Below are 16,246 nucleotides of genomic sequence, written 5' to 3' on the forward strand. Positions count from 1 at the left end.
CCTCAGATTGAAGAGAATAGTGATAGATTTGGAGTTGCCTAAACTTATCGTGACTAAACTTCAAACGGTCATAACTTTTGATAGAGAAGTCGGATGGAGACGCGTTAAAAATGAAAGTTGTTCGAAACGTGGTAACGAATCTAGTTGCCAATTCCCGAAGGACAAGGACCCCCACCACTCGCAGTCACGAAAAAGGTGAACTCATCATGGTTTGATTGTATAGGCCAGGAGGAAGAACAGAACACAAAAAAGAAGTGCAACACGAGGACTTCCCAGGAGGTCACCCATCCTAGTACTACTCTCGCCCAAGCACGCTTGACTGCGGAGTTCTGATGGGATCCGGTGCATTAGTGCTGGTATGATCGCACCTGTCAAGTGCAGCGCGATCAATGCCTATATGGGTTTGCAAGTGGGCTTCAGTTTCAAATGGTTAAACACAAAATGGGTCTTGAGATATACAAGATGGACGAACAAGGTAAGACGATTTTTGTAAAATGCATTAAAAATAGGTAGAAATTGAATTTTTGTCTAATTTTTTTTGTGGGATCTTGTTTTAGTGTATATTTGATGGAGGAGTCCTCAGATTGAAGAGAATAGTGATAGATTTGGAGTTGCCAAAAATTATCGTGACTAAACTTCAAACGGTCATAACTTTTGATAGAGAAGTCGGATGGAGACGCGTTAAAAATGAAAGTTGTTCGAAACGTGGTAACGAATCTAGTTGCCAATTCCCGAAGGACAAGGACCCCCACAACTCGCAGTCAAGAAAAAGGTGAACTCATCATGGTTTGATTGTATAGGCCAGGAGGAAGAACAGAACACAAAAAAGAAGTGCAACACGAGGACTTCCCAGGAGGTCACCCATCCTAGTACTACTCTCGCCCAAGCACGCTTAGCTACGGAGTTCTGATGGGATCCGGTGCATTAGTGCTGGTATGATCGCACCTGTCAAGTGCAGCGCGATCAATGCCTATATGGGTTTGCAAGTGGGCTTCAGTTTCAAATGGTTAAACACAAAATGGGTCTTGAGATATACAAGATGGACGAACAAGGTAAGACGATTTTTGTAAAATGCATTAAAAATAGGTAGAAATTGAATTTTTGTCTAATTTTTTTTGTGGGATCTTGTTTTAGTGTATATTTGATGGAGGAGTCCTCAGATTGAAGAGAATAGTGATAGATTTGGAGTTGCCAAAAATTATCGTGACTAAACTTCAAACGGTCATAACTTTTGATAGAGAAGTCGGATGGAGACGCGTTAAAAATGAAAGTTGTTCGAAACGTGGTAACGAATCTAGTTGCCAATTCCCGAAGGACAAGGACCCCCACAACTCGCAGTCACGAAAAAGGTGAACTCATCATGGTTTGATTGTATAGGCCAGGAGGAAGAACAGAACACAAAAAAGAAGTGCAACACGAGGACTTCCCAGGAGGTCACCCATCCTAGTACTACTCTCGCCCAAGCGCGCTTAACTGCGGAGTTCTGATGGGATCCGGTGCATTAGTGCTGGTATGATCGCACCTGTCAAGTGCAGCGCGATCAATGCCTATATGGGTTTGCAAGTGGGCTTCAGTTTCAAATGGTTAAACACAAAATGGGTCTTGAGATATACAAGATGGACGAACAAGGTAAGACGATTTTTGTAAAATGCATTAAAAATAGGTAGAAATTAAATTTTTGTCTAATTTTTTTTGTGGGATCTTGTTTTAGTGTATATTTGATGGAGGAGTCCTCAGATTGAAGAGAATAGTGATAGATTTGGAGTTGCCAAAAATTATCGTGACTAAACTTCAAACGGTCATAACTTTTGATAGAGAAGTCGGATGGAGACGCGTTAAAAATGAAAGTTGTTCGAAACGTGGTAACGAATCTAGTTGCCAATTCCCGAAGGACAAGGACCCCCACAACTCGCAGTCACGAAAAAGGTGAACTCATCATGGTTTGATTGTATAGGCCAGGAGGAAGAACAGAACACAAAAAAGAAGTGCAACACGAGGACTTCCCAGGAGGTCACCCATCCTAGTACTACTCTCGCCCAAGCGAGCTTAACTGCGGAGTTCTGATGGGATCCGGTGCATTAGTGCTGGTATGATCGCACCTGTCAAGTGCAGCGCGATCAATGCCTATATGGGTTTGCAAGTGGGCTTCAGTTTCAAATGGTTAAACACAAAATGGGTCTTGAGATATACAAGATGGACGAACAAGGTAAGACGATTTTTGTAAAATGCATTAAAAATAGGTAGAAATTGAATTTTTGTCTAATTTTTTTTGTGGGATCTTGTTTTAGTGTATATTTGATGGAGGAGTCCTCAGATTGAAGAGAATAGTGATAGATTTGGAGTTGCCAAAAATTATCGTGACTAAACTTCAAACGGTCATAACTTTTGATAGAGAAGTCGGATGGAGACGCGTTAAAAATGAAAGTTGTTCGAAACGTGGTAACGAATCTAGTTGCCAATTCCCGAAGGACAAGGACCCCCACAACTCGCAGTCACGAAAAAGGTGAACTCATCATGGTTTGATTGTATAGGCCAGGAGGAAGAACAGAACACAAAAAAGAAGTGCAACACGAGGACTTCCCAGGAGGTCACCCATCCTAGTACTACTCTCGCCCAAGCACGCTTATCTGCGGAGTTCTGATGGGATCCGGTGCATTAGTGCTGGTATGATCGCACCTGTCAAGTGCAGCGCGATCAATGCCTATATGGGTTTGCAAGTGGGCTTCAGTTTCAAATGGTTAAACACAAAATGGGTCTTGAGATATACAAGATGGACGAACAAGGTAAGACGATTTTTGTAAAATGCATTAAAAATAGGTAGAAATTGAATTTTTGTCTAATTTTTTTTGTGGGATCTTGTTTTAGTGTATATTTGATGGAGGAGTCCTCAGATTGAAGAGAATAGTGATAGATTTGGAGTTGCCAAAAATTATCGTGACTAAACTTCAAACGGTCATAACTTTTGATAGAGAAGTCGGATGGAGACGCGTTAAAAATGAAAGTTGTTCGAAACGTGGTAACGAATCTAGTTGCCAATTCCCGAAGGACAAGGACCCCCACAACTCGCAGTCACGAAAAAGGTGAACTCATCATGGTTTGATTGTATAGGCCAGGAGGAAGAACAGAACACAAAAAAGAAGTGCAACACGAGGACTTCCCAGGAGGTCACCCATCCTAGTACTACTCTCGCCCAAGCACGCTTATCTGCGGAGTTCTGATGGGATCCGGTGCATTAGTGCTGGTATGATCGCACCTGTCAAGTGCAGCGCGATCAATGCCTATATGGGTTTGCAAGTGGGTTTCAGTTTCAAATGGTTAAACACAAAATGGGTCTTGAGATATACAAGATGGACGAACAAGGTAAGACGATTTTTGTAAAATGCATTAAAAATAGGTAGAAATTGAATTTTTGTCTAATTTTTTTTGTGGGATCTTGTTTTAGTGTATATTTGATGGAGGAGTCCTCAGATTGAAGAGAATAGTGATAGATTTGGAGTTGCCAAAAATTATCGTGACTAAACTTCAAACGGTCATAACTTTTGATAGAGAAGTCGGATGGAGACGCGTTAAAAATGAAAGTTGTTCGAAACGTGGTAACGAATCTAGTTGCCAATTCCCGAAGGACAAGGACCCCCACAACTCGCAGTCACGAAAAAGGTGAACTCATCATGGTTTGATTGTATAGGCCAGGAGGAAGAACAGAACACAAAAAAGAAGTGCAACACGAGGACTTCCCAGGAGGTCACCCATCCTAGTACTACTCTCGCCCAAGCACGCTTATCTGCGGAGTTCTGATGGGATCCGGTGCATTAGTGCTGGTATGATCGCACCTGTCAAGTGCAGCGCGATCAATGCCTATATGGGTTTGCAAGTGGGTTTCAGTTTCAAATGGTTAAACACAAAATGGGTCTTGAGATATACAAGATGGACGAACAAGGTAAGACGATTTTTGTAAAATGCATTAAAAATAGGTAGAAATTGAATTTTTGTCTAATTTTTTTTGTGGGATCTTGTTTTAGTGTATATTTGATGGAGGAGTCCTCAGATTGAAGAGAATAGTGATAGATTTGGAGTTGCCAAAAATTATCGTGACTAAACTTCAAACGGTCGTAACTTTTGATAGAGAAGTCGGATGGAGACGTGTTAAAAATGAAAGTTGTTCGAAACGTGGTAACGAATCTAGTTGCCAATTCCCGAAGGACAAGGACCCCCACAACTCGCAGTCACGAAAAAGGTGAACTCATCATGGTTTGATTGTATAGGCCAGGAGGAAGAACAGAACACAAAAAAGAAGTGCAACACGAGGACTTCCCAGGAGGTCACCCATCCTAGTACTACTCTCGCCCAAGCACGCTTAGCTACGGAGTTATGATGGGATCCGGTGCATTAGTGCTGGTATGATCGCACCTGTCAAGTGCAGCGCGATCAATGCCTATATGGGTTTGCAAGTGGGCTTCAGTTTCAAATGGTTAAACACAAAATGGGTCTTGAGATATACAAGATGGACGAACAAGGTAAGACGATTTTTGTAAAATGCATTAAAAATAGGTAGAAATTGAATTTTTGTCTAATTTTTTTTGTGGGATCTTGTTTTAGTGTATATTTGATGGAGGAGTCCTCAGATTGAAGAGAATAGTGATAGATTTGGAGTTGCCTAAACTTATCGTGACTAAACTTCAAACGGTCATAACTTTTGATAGAGAAGTCGGATGGAGACGCGTTAAAAATGAAAGTTGTTCGAAACGTGGTAACGAATCTAGTTGCCAATTCCCGAAGGACAAGGACCCCCACCACTCGCAGTCACGAAAAAGGTGAACTCATCATGGTTTGATTGTATAGGCCAGGAGGAAGAACAGAACACAAAAAAGAAGTGCAACACGAGGACTTCCCAGGAGGTCACCCATCCTAGTACTACTCTCGCCCAAGCACGCTTCACTGCGGAGTTCTGATGGGATCCGGTGCATTAGTGCTGGTATGATCGCACCTGTCAAGTGCAGCGCGATCAATGCCTATATGGGTTTGCAAGTGGGCTTCAGTTTCAAATGGTTAAACACAAAATGGGTCTTGAGATATACAAGATGGACGAACAAGGTTAGACGATTTTTGTAAAATGCATTAAAAATAGGTAGAAATTGAATTTTTGTCTAATTTTTTTTGTGGGATCTTGTTTTAGTGTATATTTGATGGAGGAGTCCTCAGATTGAAGAGAATAGTGATAGATTTGGAGTTGCCAAAAATTATCGTGACTAAACTTCAAACGGTCATAACTTTTGATAGAGAAGTCGGATGGAGACGCGTTAAAAATGAAAGTTGTTCGAAACGTGGTAACGAATCTAGTTGCCAATTCCCGAAGGACAAGGACCCCCACAACTCGCAGTCACGAAAAAGGTGAACTCATCATGGTTTGATTGTATAGGCCAGGAGGAAGAACAGAACACAAAAAAGAAGTGCAACACGAGGACTTCCCAGGAGGTCACCCATCCTAGTACTACTCTCGCCCAAGCACGCTTATCTGCGGAGTTCTGATGGGATCCGGTGCATTAGTGCTGGTATGATCGCACCTGTCAAGTGCAGCGCGATCAATGCCTATATGGGTTTGCAAGTGGGCTTCAGTTTCAAATGGTTAAACACAAAATGGGTCTTGAGATATACAAGATGGACGAACAAGGTAAGACGATTTTTGTAAAATGCATTAAAAATAGGTAGAAATTGAATTTTTGTCTAATTTTTTTTGTGGGATCTTGTTTTAGTGTATATTTGATGGAGGAGTCCTCAGATTGAAGAGAATAGTGATAGATTTGGAGTTGCCTAAACTTATCGTGACTAAACTTCAAACGGTCATAACTTTTGATAGAGAAGTCGGATGGAGACGCGTTAAAAATGAAAGTTGTTCGAAACGTGGTAACGAATCTAGTTGCCAATTCCCGAAGGACAAGGACCCCCACCACTCGCAGTCACGAAAAAGGTGAACTCATCATGGTTTGATTGTATAGGCCAGGAGGAAGAACAGAACACAAAAAAGAAGTGCAACACGAGGACTTCCCAGGAGGTCACCCATCCTAGTACTACTCTCGCCCAAGCACGCTTCACTGCGGAGTTCTGATGGGATCCGGTGCATTAGTGCTGGTATGATCGCACCTGTCAAGTGCAGCGCGATCAATGCCTATATGGGTTTGCAAGTGGGCTTCAGTTTCAAATGGTTAAACACAAAATGGGTCTTGAGATATACAAGATGGACGAACAAGGTTAGACGATTTTTGTAAAATGCATTAAAAATAGGTAGAAATTGAATTTTTGTCTAATTTTTTTTGTGGGATCTTGTTTTAGTGTATATTTGATGGAGGAGTCCTCAGATTGAAGAGAATAGTGATAGATTTGGAGTTGCCAAAAATTATCGTGACTAAACTTCAAACGGTCATAACTTTTGATAGAGAAGTCGGATGGAGACGCGTTAAAAATGAAAGTTGTTCGAAACGTGGTAACGAATCTAGTTGCCAATTCCCGAAGGACAAGGACCCCCACCACTCGCAGTCACGAAAAAGGTGAACTCATCATGGTTTGATTGTATAGGCCAGGAGGAAGAACAGAACACAAAAAAGAAGTGCAACACGAGGACTTCCCAGGAGGTCACCCATCCTAGTACTACTCTCGCCCAAGCACGCTTCACTGCGGAGTTCTGATGGGATCCGGTGCATTAGTGCTGGTATGATCGCACCTGTCAAGTGCAGCGCGATCAATGCCTATATGGGTTTGCAAGTGGGCTTCAGTTTCAAATGGTTAAACACAAAATGGGTCTTGAGATATACAAGATGGACGAACAAGGTTAGACGATTTTTGTAAAATGCATTAAAAATAGGTAGAAATTGAATTTTTGTCTAATTTTTTTTGTGGGATCTTGTTTTAGTGTATATTTGATGGAGGAGTCCTCAGATTGAAGAGAATAGTGATAGATTTGGAGTTGCCAAAAATTATCGTGACTAAACTTCAAACGGTCATAACTTTTGATAGAGAAGTCGGATGGAGACGCGTTAAAAATGAAAGTTGTTCGAAACGTGGTAACGAATCTAGTTGCCAATTCCCGAAGGACAAGGACCCCCACAACTCGCAGTCACGAAAAAGGTGAACTCATCATGGTTTGATTGTATAGGCCAGGAGGAAGAACAGAACACAAAAAAGAAGTGCAACACGAGGACTTCCCAGGAGGTCACCCATCCTAGTACTACTCTCGCCCAAGCACGCTTATCTGCGGAGTTCTGATGGGATCCGGTGCATTAGTGCTGGTATGATCGCACCTGTCAAGTGCAGCGCGATCAATGCCTATATGGGTTTGCAAGTGGGCTTCAGTTTCAAATGGTTAAACACAAAATGGGTCTTGAGATATACAAGATGGACGAACAAGGTAAGACGATTTTTGTAAAATGCATTAAAAATAGGTAGAAATTGAATTTTTGTCTAATTTTTTTTGTGGGATCTTGTTTTAGTGTATATTTGATGGAGGAGTCCTCAGATTGAAGAGAATAGTGATAGATTTGGAGTTGCCAAAAATTATCGTGACTAAACTTCAAACGGTCATAACTTTTGATAGAGAAGTCGGATGGAGACGCGTTAAAAATGAAAGTTGTTCGAAACGTGGTAACGAATCTAGTTGCCAATTCCCGAAGGACAAGGACCCCCACAACTCGCAGTCACGAAAAAGGTGAACTCATCATGGTTTGATTGTATAGGCCAGGAGGAAGAACAGAACACAAAAAAGAAGTGCAACACGAGGACTTCCCAGGAGGTCACCCATCCTAGTACTACTCTCGCCCAAGCACGCTTATCTGCGGAGTTCTGATGGGATCCGGTGCATTAGTGCTGGTATGATCGCACCTGTCAAGTGCAGCGCGATCAATGCCTATATGGGTTTGCAAGTGGGCTTCAGTTTCAAATGGTTAAACACAAAATGGGTCTTGAGATATACAAGATGGACGAACAAGGTAAGACGATTTTTGTAAAATGCATTAAAAATAGGTAGAAATTGAATTTTTGTCTAATTTTTTTTGTGGGATCTTGTTTTAGTGTATATTTGATGGAGGAGTCCTCAGATTGAAGAGAATAGTGATAGATTTGGAGTTGCCAAAAATTATCGTGACTAAACTTCAAACGGTCATAACTTTTGATAGAGAAGTCGGATGGAGACGCGTTAAAAATGAAAGTTGTTCGAAACGTGGTAACGAATCTAGTTGCCAATTCCCGAAGGACAAGGACCCCCACAACTCGCAGTCACGAAAAAGGTGAACTCATCATGGTTTGATTGTATAGGCCAGGAGGAAGAACAGAACACAAAAAAGAAGTGCAACACGAGGACTTCCCAGGAGGTCACCCATCCTAGTACTACTCTCGCCCAAGCACGCTTATCTGCGGAGTTCTGATGGGATCCGGTGCATTAGTGCTGGTATGATCGCACCTGTCAAGTGCAGCGCGATCAATGCCTATATGGGTTTGCAAGTGGGTTTCAGTTTCAAATGGTTAAACACAAAATGGGTCTTGAGATATACAAGATGGACGAACAAGGTAAGACGATTTTTGTAAAATGCATTAAAAATAGGTAGAAATTGAATTTTTGTCTAATTTTTTTTGTGGGATCTTGTTTTAGTGTATATTTGATGGAGGAGTCCTCAGATTGAAGAGAATAGTGATAGATTTGGAGTTGCCAAAAATTATCGTGACTAAACTTCAAACGGTCGTAACTTTTGATAGAGAAGTCGGATGGAGACGCGTTAAAAATGAAAGTTGTTCGAAACGTGGTAACGAATCTAGTTGCCAATTCCCGAAGGACAAGGACCCCCACAACTCGCAGTCACGAAAAAGGTGAACTCATCATGGTTTGATTGTATAGGCCAGGAGGAAGAACAGAACACAAAAAAGAAGTGCAACACGAGGACTTCCCAGGAGGTCACCCATCCTAGTACTACTCTCGCCCAAGCACGCTTATCTGCGGAGTTCTGATGGGATCCGGTGCATTAGTGCTGGTATGATCGCACCTGTCAAGTGCAGCGCGATCAATGCCTATATGGGTTTGCAAGTGGGCTTCAGTTTCAAATGGTTAAACACAAAATGGGTCTTGAGATATACAAGATGGACGAACAAGGTAAGACGATTTTTGTAAAATGCATTAAAAATAGGTAGAAATTGAATTTTTGTCTAATTTTTTTTGTGGGATCTTGTTTTAGTGTATATTTGATGGAGGAGTCCTCAGATTGAAGAGAATAGTGATAGATTTGGAGTTGCCAAAAATTATCGTGACTAAACTTCAAACGGTCATAACTTTTGATAGAGAAGTCGGATGGAGACGCGTTAAAAATGAAAGTTGTTCGAAACGTGGTAACGAATCTAGTTGCCAATTCCCGAAGGACAAGGACCCCCACAACTCGCAGTCACGAAAAAGGTGAACTCATCATGGTTTGATTGTATAGGCCAGGAGGAAGAACAGAACACAAAAAAGAAGTGCAACACGAGGACTTCCCAGGAGGTCACCCATCCTAGTACTACTCTCGCCCAAGCACGCTTATCTGCGGAGTTCTGATGGGATCCGGTGCATTAGTGCTGGTATGATCGCACCTGTCAAGTGCAGCGCGATCAATGCCTATATGGGTTTGCAAGTGGGTTTCAGTTTCAAATGGTTAAACACAAAATGGGTCTTGAGATATACAAGATGGACGAACAAGGTAAGACGATTTTTGTAAAATGCATTAAAAATAGGTAGAAATTGAATTTTTGTCTAATTTTTTTTGTGGGATCTTGTTTTAGTGTATATTTGATGGAGGAGTCCTCAGATTGAAGAGAATAGTGATAGATTTGGAGTTGCCAAAAATTATCGTGACTAAACTTCAAACGGTCGTAACTTTTGATAGAGAAGTCGGATGGAGACGCGTTAAAAATGAAAGTTGTTCGAAACGTGGTAACGAATCTAGTTGCCAATTCCCGAAGGACAAGGACCCCCACAACTCGCAGTCACGAAAAAGGTGAACTCATCATGGTTTGATTGTATAGGCCAGGAGGAAGAACAGAACACAAAAAAGAAGTGCAACACGAGGACTTCCCAGGAGGTCACCCATCCTAGTACTACTCTCGCCCAAGCACGCTTATCTGCGGAGTTCTGATGGGATCCGGTGCATTAGTGCTGGTATGATCGCACCTGTCAAGTGCAGCGCGATCAATGCCTATATGGGTTTGCAAGTGGGTTTCAGTTTCAAATGGTTAAACACAAAATGGGTCTTGAGATATACAAGATGGACGAACAAGGTAAGACGATTTTTGTAAAATGCATTAAAAATAGGTAGAAATTGAATTTTTGTCTAATTTTTTTTGTGGGATCTTGTTTTAGTGTATATTTGATGGAGGAGTCCTCAGATTGAAGAGAATAGTGATAGATTTGGAGTTGCCAAAAATTATCGTGACTAAACTTCAAACGGTCATAACTTTTGATAGAGAAGTCGGATGGAGACGCGTTAAAAATGAAAGTTGTTCGAAACGTGGTAACGAATCTAGTTGCCAATTCCCGAAGGACAAGGACCCCCACAACTCGCAGTCACGAAAAAGGTGAACTCATCATGGTTTGATTGTATAGGCCAGGAGGAAGAACAGAACACAAAAAAGAAGTGCAACACGAGGACTTCCCAGGAGGTCACCCATCCTAGTACTACTCTCGCCCAAGCACGCTTCACTGCGGAGTTCTGATGGGATCCGGTGCATTAGTGCTGGTATGATCGCACCTGTCAAGTGCAGCGCGATCAATGCCTATATGGGTTTGCAAGTGGGCTTCAGTTTCAAATGGTTAAACACAAAATGGGTCTTGAGATATACAAGATGGACGAACAAGGTAAGACGATTTTTGTAAAATGCATTAAAAATAGGTAGAAATTGAATTTTTGTCTAATTTTTTTTGTGGGATCTTGTTTTAGTGTATATTTGATGGAGGAGTCCTCAGATTGAAGAGAATAGTGATAGATTTGGAGTTGCCAAAACTTATCGTGACTAAACTTCAAACGGTCATAACTTTTGATAGAGAAGTCGGATGGAGACGCGTTAAAAATGAAAGTTGTTCGAAACGTGGTAACGAATCTAGTTGCCAATTCCCGAAGGACAAGGACCCCCACAACTCGCAGTCAAGAAAAAGGTGAACTCATCATGGTTTGATTGTATAGGCCAGGAGGAAGAACAGAACACAAAAAAGAAGTGCAACATGAGGACTTCCCAGGAGGTCACCCATCCTAGTACTACTCTCGCCCAAGCACGCTTGACTGCGGAGTTCTGATGGGATCCGGTGCATTAGTGCTGGTATGATCGCACCTGTCAAGTGCAGCGCGATCAATGCCTATATGGGTTTGCAAGTGGGCTTCAGATTCAAATGGTTAAACACAAAATGGGTCTTGAGATATACAAGATGGACGAACAAGGTAAGACGATTTTTGTAAAATGCATTAAAAATAGGTAGAAATTGAATTTTTGTCTAATTTTTTTTGTGGGATCTTGTTTTAGTGTATATTTGATGGAGGAGTCCTCAGATTGAAGAGAATAGTGATAGATTTGGAGTTGCCAAAACTTATCGTGACTAAACTTCAAACGGTCATAACTTTTGATAGAGAAGTCGGATGGAGACGCGTTAAAAATGAAAGTTGTTCGAAACGTGGTAACGAATCTAGTTGCCAATTCCCGAAGGACAAGGACCCCCACAACTCGCAGTCACGAGAAAGGTGAACTCATCATGGTTTGTTTGTATAGGCCAGGAGGAAGAACAGAACACAAAAAAGAAGTGCAACACGAGGACTTCCCTGGAGGTCACCCATCCTAGTACTACTCTCGCCCAAGCACGCTTGACTGTGGAGTTCTTATGGGATCCGGTGCATTAGTGCTGGTATGATCGCACCTGTCAAGTGCAGCGCGATCAATGCCTATATGGGTTTGCAAGTGGGCTTCAGTTTCAAATGGTTAAACACAAAATGGGTCTTGAGATATACAAGATGGACGAACAAGGTAAGACGATTTTTGTAAAATGCATTAAAAATAGGTAGAAATTGAATTTTTGTCTAATTTTTTTTGTGGGATCTTGTTTTAGTGTATATTTGATGGAGTAGTCCTCAGATTGAAGAGAATAGTGATAGATTTGGAGTTGCCAAAAATTATCGTGACTAAACTTCAAACGGTCGTAACTTTTGATAGAGAAGTCGGATGGAGACGCGTTAAAAATGAAAGTTGTTCGAAACATGGTAACGAATCTAGTTGCCAATTCCCGAAGGACAAGGACCCCCACAACTCGCAGTCACGAAAAAGGTGAACTCATCATGGTTTGATTGTATAGGCCAGGAGGAAGAACAGAACACAAAAAAGAAGTGCAACACGAGGACTTCCCAGGAGGTCACCCATCCTAGTACTACTCTCGCCCAAGCACGCTTAGCTACGGAGTTATGATGGGATCCGGTGCATTAGTGCTGGTATGATCGCACCTGTCAAGTGTAGCGCGATCAATGCCTATATGGGTTTGCAAGTGGGCTTCAGTTTCAAATGGTTAAACACAAAATGGGTCTTGAGATATACAAGATGGACGAACAAGGTAAGACGATTTTTGTAAAATGCATTAAAAATAGGTAGAAATTGAATTTTTGTCTAATTTTTTTTGTGGGATCTTGTTTTAGTGTATATTTGATGGAGGAGTCCTCAGATTGAAGAGAATAGTGATAGATTTGGAGTTGCCAAAAATTATCGTGACTAAACTTCAAACGGTCGTAACTTTTGATAGAGAAGTCGGATGGAGACGTGTTAAAAATGAAAGTTGTTCGAAACGTGGTAACGAATCTAGTTGCCAATTCCCGAAGGACAAGGACCCCCACAACTCGCAGTCACGAAAAAGGTGAACTCATCATGGTTTGATTGTATAGGCCAGGAGGAAGAACAGAACACAAAAAAGAAGTGCAACACGAGGACTTCCCAGGAGGTCACCCATCCTAGTACTACTCTCGCCCAAGCACGCTTCACTGCGGAGTTCTGATGGGATCCGGTGCATTAGTGCTGGTATGATCGCACCTGTCAAGTGCAGCGCGATCAATGCCTATATGGGTTTGCAAGTGGGCTTCAGTTTCAAATGGTTAAACACAAAATGGGTCTTGAGATACGAACAAGGTAAGACGATTTTTGTAAAATGCATTAAAAATAGGTAGAAATTGAATTTTTGTCTAATTTTTTTTGTGGGATCTTGTTTTAGTGTATATTTGATGGAGGAGTCCTCAGATTGAAGAGAATAGTGATAGATTTGGAGTTGCCAAAAATTATCGTGACTAAACTTCAAACGGTCATAACTTTTGATAGAGAAGTCGGATGGAGACGCGTTAAAAATGAAAGTTGTTCGAAACGTGGTAACGAATCTAGTTGCCAATTCCCGAAGGACAAGGACCCCCACAACTCGCTGTCACGAAAAAGGTGAACTCATCATGGTTTGATTGTATAGGCCAGGAGGAAGAACAGAACACAAAAAAGAAGTGCAACACGAGGACTTCCCAGGAGGTCACCCATCCTAGTACTACTCTCGCCCAAGCACGCTTGACTGCGGAGTTCTTATGGGATCCGGTGCATTAGTGCTGGTATGATCGCACCTGTCAAGTGCAGCGCGATCAATGCCTATATGGGTTTGCAAGTGGGCTTCAGTTTCAAATGGTTAAACACAAAATGGGTCTTGAGATATACAAGATGGACGAACAAGGTAAGACGATTTTTGTAAAATGCATTAAAAATAGGTAGAAATTGAATTTTTGTCTAATTTTTTTTTGTGGGATCTTGTTTTAGTGTATATTTGATGGAGGAGTCCTCAGATTGAAGAGAATAGTGATAGATTTGGAGTTGCCAAAAATTATCGTGACTAAACTTCAAACGGTCATAACTTTTGATAGAGAAGTCGGATGGAGACGCGTTAAAAATGAAAGTTGTTCGAAACGTGGTAACGAATCTAGTTGCCAATTCCCGAAGGACAAGGACCCCCACAACTCGCAGTCACGAGAAAGGTGAACTCATCATGGTTTGTTTGTATAGGCCAGGAGGAAGAACAGAACACAAAAAAGAAGTGCAACACGAGGACTTCCCCGGAGGTCACCCATCCTAGTACTACTCTCGCCCAAGCACGCTTGACTGCGGAGTTCTTATGGGATCCGGTGCATTAGTGCTGGTATGATCGCACCTGTCAAGTGCAGCGCGATCAATGCCTATATGGGTTTGCAAGTGGGCTTCAGTTTCAAATGGTTAAACACAAAATGGGTCTTGAGATATACAAGATGGACGAACAAGGTAAGACGATTTTTGTAAAATGCATTAAAAATAGGTAGAAATTGAATTTTTGTCTAATTTTTTTTGTGGGATCTTGTTTTAGTGTATATTTGATGGAGGAGTCCTCAGATTGAAGAGAATAGTGATAGATTTGGAGTTGCCAAAAATTATCGTGACTAAACTTCAAACGGTCATAACTTTTGATAGAGAAGTCGGATGGAGACGCGTTAAAAATGAAAGTTGTTCGAAACGTGGTAACGAATCTAGTTGCCAATTCCCGAAGGACAAGGACCCCCACAACTCGCAGTCACGAAAAAGGTGAACTCATCATGGTTTGATTGTATAGGCCAGGAGGAAGAACAGAACACAAAAAAGAAGTGCAACACGAGGACTTCCCAGGAGGTCACCCATCCTAGTACTACTCTCGCCCAAGCACGCTTAGCTACGGAGTTATGATGGGATCCGGTGCATTAGTGCTGGTATGATCGCACCTGTCAAGTGCAGCGCGATCAATGCCTATATGGGTTTGCAAGTGGGCTTCAGTTTCAAATGGTTAAACACAAAATGGGTCTTGAGATATACAAGATGGACGAACAAGGTAAGACGATTTTTGTAAAATGCATTAAAAATAGGTAGAAATTGAATTTTTGTCTAATTTTTTTTGTGGGATCTTGTTTTAGTGTATATTTGATGGAGGAGTCCTCAGATTGAAGAGAATAGTGATAGATTTGGAGTTGCCAAAAATTATCGTGACTAAACTTCAAACGGTCGTAACTTTTGATAGAGAAGTCGGATGGAGACGTGTTAAAAATGAAAGTTGTTCGAAACGTGGTAACGAATCTAGTTGCCAATTCCCGAAGGACAAGGACCCCCACAACTCGCAGTCACGAAAAAGGTGAACTCATCATGGTTTGATTGTATAGGCCAGGAGGAAGAACAGAACACAAAAAAGAAGTGCAACACGAGGACTTCCCAGGAGGTCACCCATCCTAGTACTACTCTCGCCCAGGCACGCTTGACTGCGGAGTTCTGATGGGATCCGGTGCATTAGTGCTGTATGATCGCACCTGTCAAGTGCAGCGCGATCAATGCCTATATGGGTTTGCAAGTGGGCTTCAGTTTCAAATGGTTAAACACAAAATGGGTCTTGAGATATACAAGATGGACGAACAAGGTAAGACGATTTTTGTAAAATGCATTAAAAATAGGTAGAAATTGAATTTTTGTCTAATTTTTTTTGTGGGATCTTGTTTTAGTGTATATTTGATGGAGGAGTCCTCAGATTGAAGAGAATAGTGATAGATTTGGAGTTGCCAAAAATTATCGTGACTAAACTTCAAACGGTCATAACTTTTGATAGAGAAGTCGGATGGAGACGCGTTAAAAATGAAAGTTGTTCGAAACGTGGTAACGAATCTAGTTGCCAATTCCCGAAGGACAAGGACCCCCACAACTCGCAGTCACGAGAAAGGTGAACTCATCATGGTTTGTTTGTATAGGCCAGGAAGAAGAACAGAACACAAAAAAGAAGTGCAACACGAGGACTTCCCCGGAGGTCACCCATCCTAGTACTACTCTCGCCCAAGCAGTGGGATCCGGTGCATTAGTGCTGGTATGATCGCACCTGTCAAGTGCAGCGCGATCAATGCCTATATGGGTTTGCAAGTGGGCTTCAGTTTCAAATGGTTAAACACAAAATGGGTCTTGAGATATACAAGATGGACGAACAAGGTAAGACGATTTTTGTAAAATGCATTAAAAATAGGTAGAAATTGAATTTTTGTCTAATTTTTTTTGTGGGATCTTGTTTTAGTGTATATTTGATGGAGGAGTCCTCAGATTGAAGAGAATAGTGATAGATTTGGAGTTGTCAAAAATTATCGTGACTAAACTTCAAACGGTCATAACTTTTGATAGAGAAGTCGGATGGAGACGCGTTAAAAATGAAAGTTGT

The 16,246-nt window shown here is 41.6% G+C and overlaps 27 non-coding genes across 27 annotated transcripts; all 27 read right to left on the minus strand.

The window, feature by feature from the left end:
- Positions 1-251: 251 nt before the first annotated feature.
- LOC150026952 (5S ribosomal RNA) lies at positions 252-370 on the minus strand. The gene has a single exon (XR_016522653.1). It is a non-coding gene; the product is annotated as a 5S ribosomal RNA (ribosomal RNA).
- A 458-nt stretch (positions 371-828) lies between these two features.
- LOC150026953 (5S ribosomal RNA) lies at positions 829-947 on the minus strand. The gene has a single exon (XR_016522568.1). It is a non-coding gene; the product is annotated as a 5S ribosomal RNA (ribosomal RNA).
- A 458-nt stretch (positions 948-1,405) lies between these two features.
- LOC150026954 (5S ribosomal RNA) lies at positions 1,406-1,524 on the minus strand. Its single transcript, XR_016521944.1, has one exon. It is a non-coding gene; the product is annotated as a 5S ribosomal RNA (ribosomal RNA).
- Positions 1,525-1,982: 458 nt separating this feature from the next.
- Positions 1,983-2,101, minus strand: LOC150026955 (5S ribosomal RNA). Its single transcript, XR_016522143.1, has one exon. It is a non-coding gene; the product is annotated as a 5S ribosomal RNA (ribosomal RNA).
- Positions 2,102-2,559: 458 nt separating this feature from the next.
- On the minus strand, positions 2,560-2,678 carry LOC150026956 (5S ribosomal RNA). Its single transcript, XR_016522804.1, has one exon. It is a non-coding gene; the product is annotated as a 5S ribosomal RNA (ribosomal RNA).
- Positions 2,679-3,136: 458 nt separating this feature from the next.
- LOC150026957 (5S ribosomal RNA) lies at positions 3,137-3,255 on the minus strand. The gene has a single exon (XR_016522805.1). It is a non-coding gene; the product is annotated as a 5S ribosomal RNA (ribosomal RNA).
- A 458-nt stretch (positions 3,256-3,713) lies between these two features.
- LOC150026958 (5S ribosomal RNA) lies at positions 3,714-3,832 on the minus strand. Its single transcript, XR_016522806.1, has one exon. It is a non-coding gene; the product is annotated as a 5S ribosomal RNA (ribosomal RNA).
- Positions 3,833-4,290: 458 nt separating this feature from the next.
- LOC150026959 (5S ribosomal RNA) lies at positions 4,291-4,409 on the minus strand. The gene has a single exon (XR_016522169.1). It is a non-coding gene; the product is annotated as a 5S ribosomal RNA (ribosomal RNA).
- A 458-nt stretch (positions 4,410-4,867) lies between these two features.
- On the minus strand, positions 4,868-4,986 carry LOC150026960 (5S ribosomal RNA). Its single transcript, XR_016522611.1, has one exon. It is a non-coding gene; the product is annotated as a 5S ribosomal RNA (ribosomal RNA).
- Positions 4,987-5,444: 458 nt separating this feature from the next.
- On the minus strand, positions 5,445-5,563 carry LOC150026961 (5S ribosomal RNA). The gene has a single exon (XR_016522807.1). It is a non-coding gene; the product is annotated as a 5S ribosomal RNA (ribosomal RNA).
- Positions 5,564-6,021: 458 nt separating this feature from the next.
- Positions 6,022-6,140, minus strand: LOC150026962 (5S ribosomal RNA). The gene has a single exon (XR_016522612.1). It is a non-coding gene; the product is annotated as a 5S ribosomal RNA (ribosomal RNA).
- A 458-nt stretch (positions 6,141-6,598) lies between these two features.
- On the minus strand, positions 6,599-6,717 carry LOC150026963 (5S ribosomal RNA). Its single transcript, XR_016522613.1, has one exon. It is a non-coding gene; the product is annotated as a 5S ribosomal RNA (ribosomal RNA).
- Positions 6,718-7,175: 458 nt separating this feature from the next.
- LOC150026964 (5S ribosomal RNA) lies at positions 7,176-7,294 on the minus strand. The gene has a single exon (XR_016522808.1). It is a non-coding gene; the product is annotated as a 5S ribosomal RNA (ribosomal RNA).
- Positions 7,295-7,752: 458 nt separating this feature from the next.
- LOC150026965 (5S ribosomal RNA) lies at positions 7,753-7,871 on the minus strand. Its single transcript, XR_016522809.1, has one exon. It is a non-coding gene; the product is annotated as a 5S ribosomal RNA (ribosomal RNA).
- Positions 7,872-8,329: 458 nt separating this feature from the next.
- On the minus strand, positions 8,330-8,448 carry LOC150026966 (5S ribosomal RNA). The gene has a single exon (XR_016522810.1). It is a non-coding gene; the product is annotated as a 5S ribosomal RNA (ribosomal RNA).
- Positions 8,449-8,906: 458 nt separating this feature from the next.
- LOC150026967 (5S ribosomal RNA) lies at positions 8,907-9,025 on the minus strand. The gene has a single exon (XR_016522812.1). It is a non-coding gene; the product is annotated as a 5S ribosomal RNA (ribosomal RNA).
- A 458-nt stretch (positions 9,026-9,483) lies between these two features.
- Positions 9,484-9,602, minus strand: LOC150026968 (5S ribosomal RNA). The gene has a single exon (XR_016522813.1). It is a non-coding gene; the product is annotated as a 5S ribosomal RNA (ribosomal RNA).
- Positions 9,603-10,060: 458 nt separating this feature from the next.
- On the minus strand, positions 10,061-10,179 carry LOC150026969 (5S ribosomal RNA). The gene has a single exon (XR_016522814.1). It is a non-coding gene; the product is annotated as a 5S ribosomal RNA (ribosomal RNA).
- Positions 10,180-10,637: 458 nt separating this feature from the next.
- On the minus strand, positions 10,638-10,756 carry LOC150026970 (5S ribosomal RNA). The gene has a single exon (XR_016522614.1). It is a non-coding gene; the product is annotated as a 5S ribosomal RNA (ribosomal RNA).
- Positions 10,757-11,214: 458 nt separating this feature from the next.
- On the minus strand, positions 11,215-11,333 carry LOC150026971 (5S ribosomal RNA). Its single transcript, XR_016522133.1, has one exon. It is a non-coding gene; the product is annotated as a 5S ribosomal RNA (ribosomal RNA).
- A 458-nt stretch (positions 11,334-11,791) lies between these two features.
- On the minus strand, positions 11,792-11,910 carry LOC150026972 (5S ribosomal RNA). The gene has a single exon (XR_016522228.1). It is a non-coding gene; the product is annotated as a 5S ribosomal RNA (ribosomal RNA).
- A 458-nt stretch (positions 11,911-12,368) lies between these two features.
- Positions 12,369-12,487, minus strand: LOC150026973 (5S ribosomal RNA). The gene has a single exon (XR_016522170.1). It is a non-coding gene; the product is annotated as a 5S ribosomal RNA (ribosomal RNA).
- Positions 12,488-12,945: 458 nt separating this feature from the next.
- LOC150026974 (5S ribosomal RNA) lies at positions 12,946-13,064 on the minus strand. Its single transcript, XR_016522615.1, has one exon. It is a non-coding gene; the product is annotated as a 5S ribosomal RNA (ribosomal RNA).
- A 447-nt stretch (positions 13,065-13,511) lies between these two features.
- Positions 13,512-13,630, minus strand: LOC150026975 (5S ribosomal RNA). Its single transcript, XR_016521989.1, has one exon. It is a non-coding gene; the product is annotated as a 5S ribosomal RNA (ribosomal RNA).
- A 459-nt stretch (positions 13,631-14,089) lies between these two features.
- On the minus strand, positions 14,090-14,208 carry LOC150026976 (5S ribosomal RNA). Its single transcript, XR_016522123.1, has one exon. It is a non-coding gene; the product is annotated as a 5S ribosomal RNA (ribosomal RNA).
- A 458-nt stretch (positions 14,209-14,666) lies between these two features.
- Positions 14,667-14,785, minus strand: LOC150026977 (5S ribosomal RNA). Its single transcript, XR_016522172.1, has one exon. It is a non-coding gene; the product is annotated as a 5S ribosomal RNA (ribosomal RNA).
- Positions 14,786-15,243: 458 nt separating this feature from the next.
- On the minus strand, positions 15,244-15,361 carry LOC150026978 (5S ribosomal RNA). Its single transcript, XR_016522250.1, has one exon. It is a non-coding gene; the product is annotated as a 5S ribosomal RNA (ribosomal RNA).
- Positions 15,362-16,246: the final 885 nt, after the last annotated feature.

The sequence above is a fragment of the Phaseolus vulgaris genome, chromosome 6, assembly GCF_051622355.1.
Source record: "Phaseolus vulgaris cultivar YP4 chromosome 6, ASM5162235v1, whole genome shotgun sequence".
Taxonomy (NCBI): domain Eukaryota; kingdom Viridiplantae; phylum Streptophyta; class Magnoliopsida; order Fabales; family Fabaceae; genus Phaseolus; species Phaseolus vulgaris.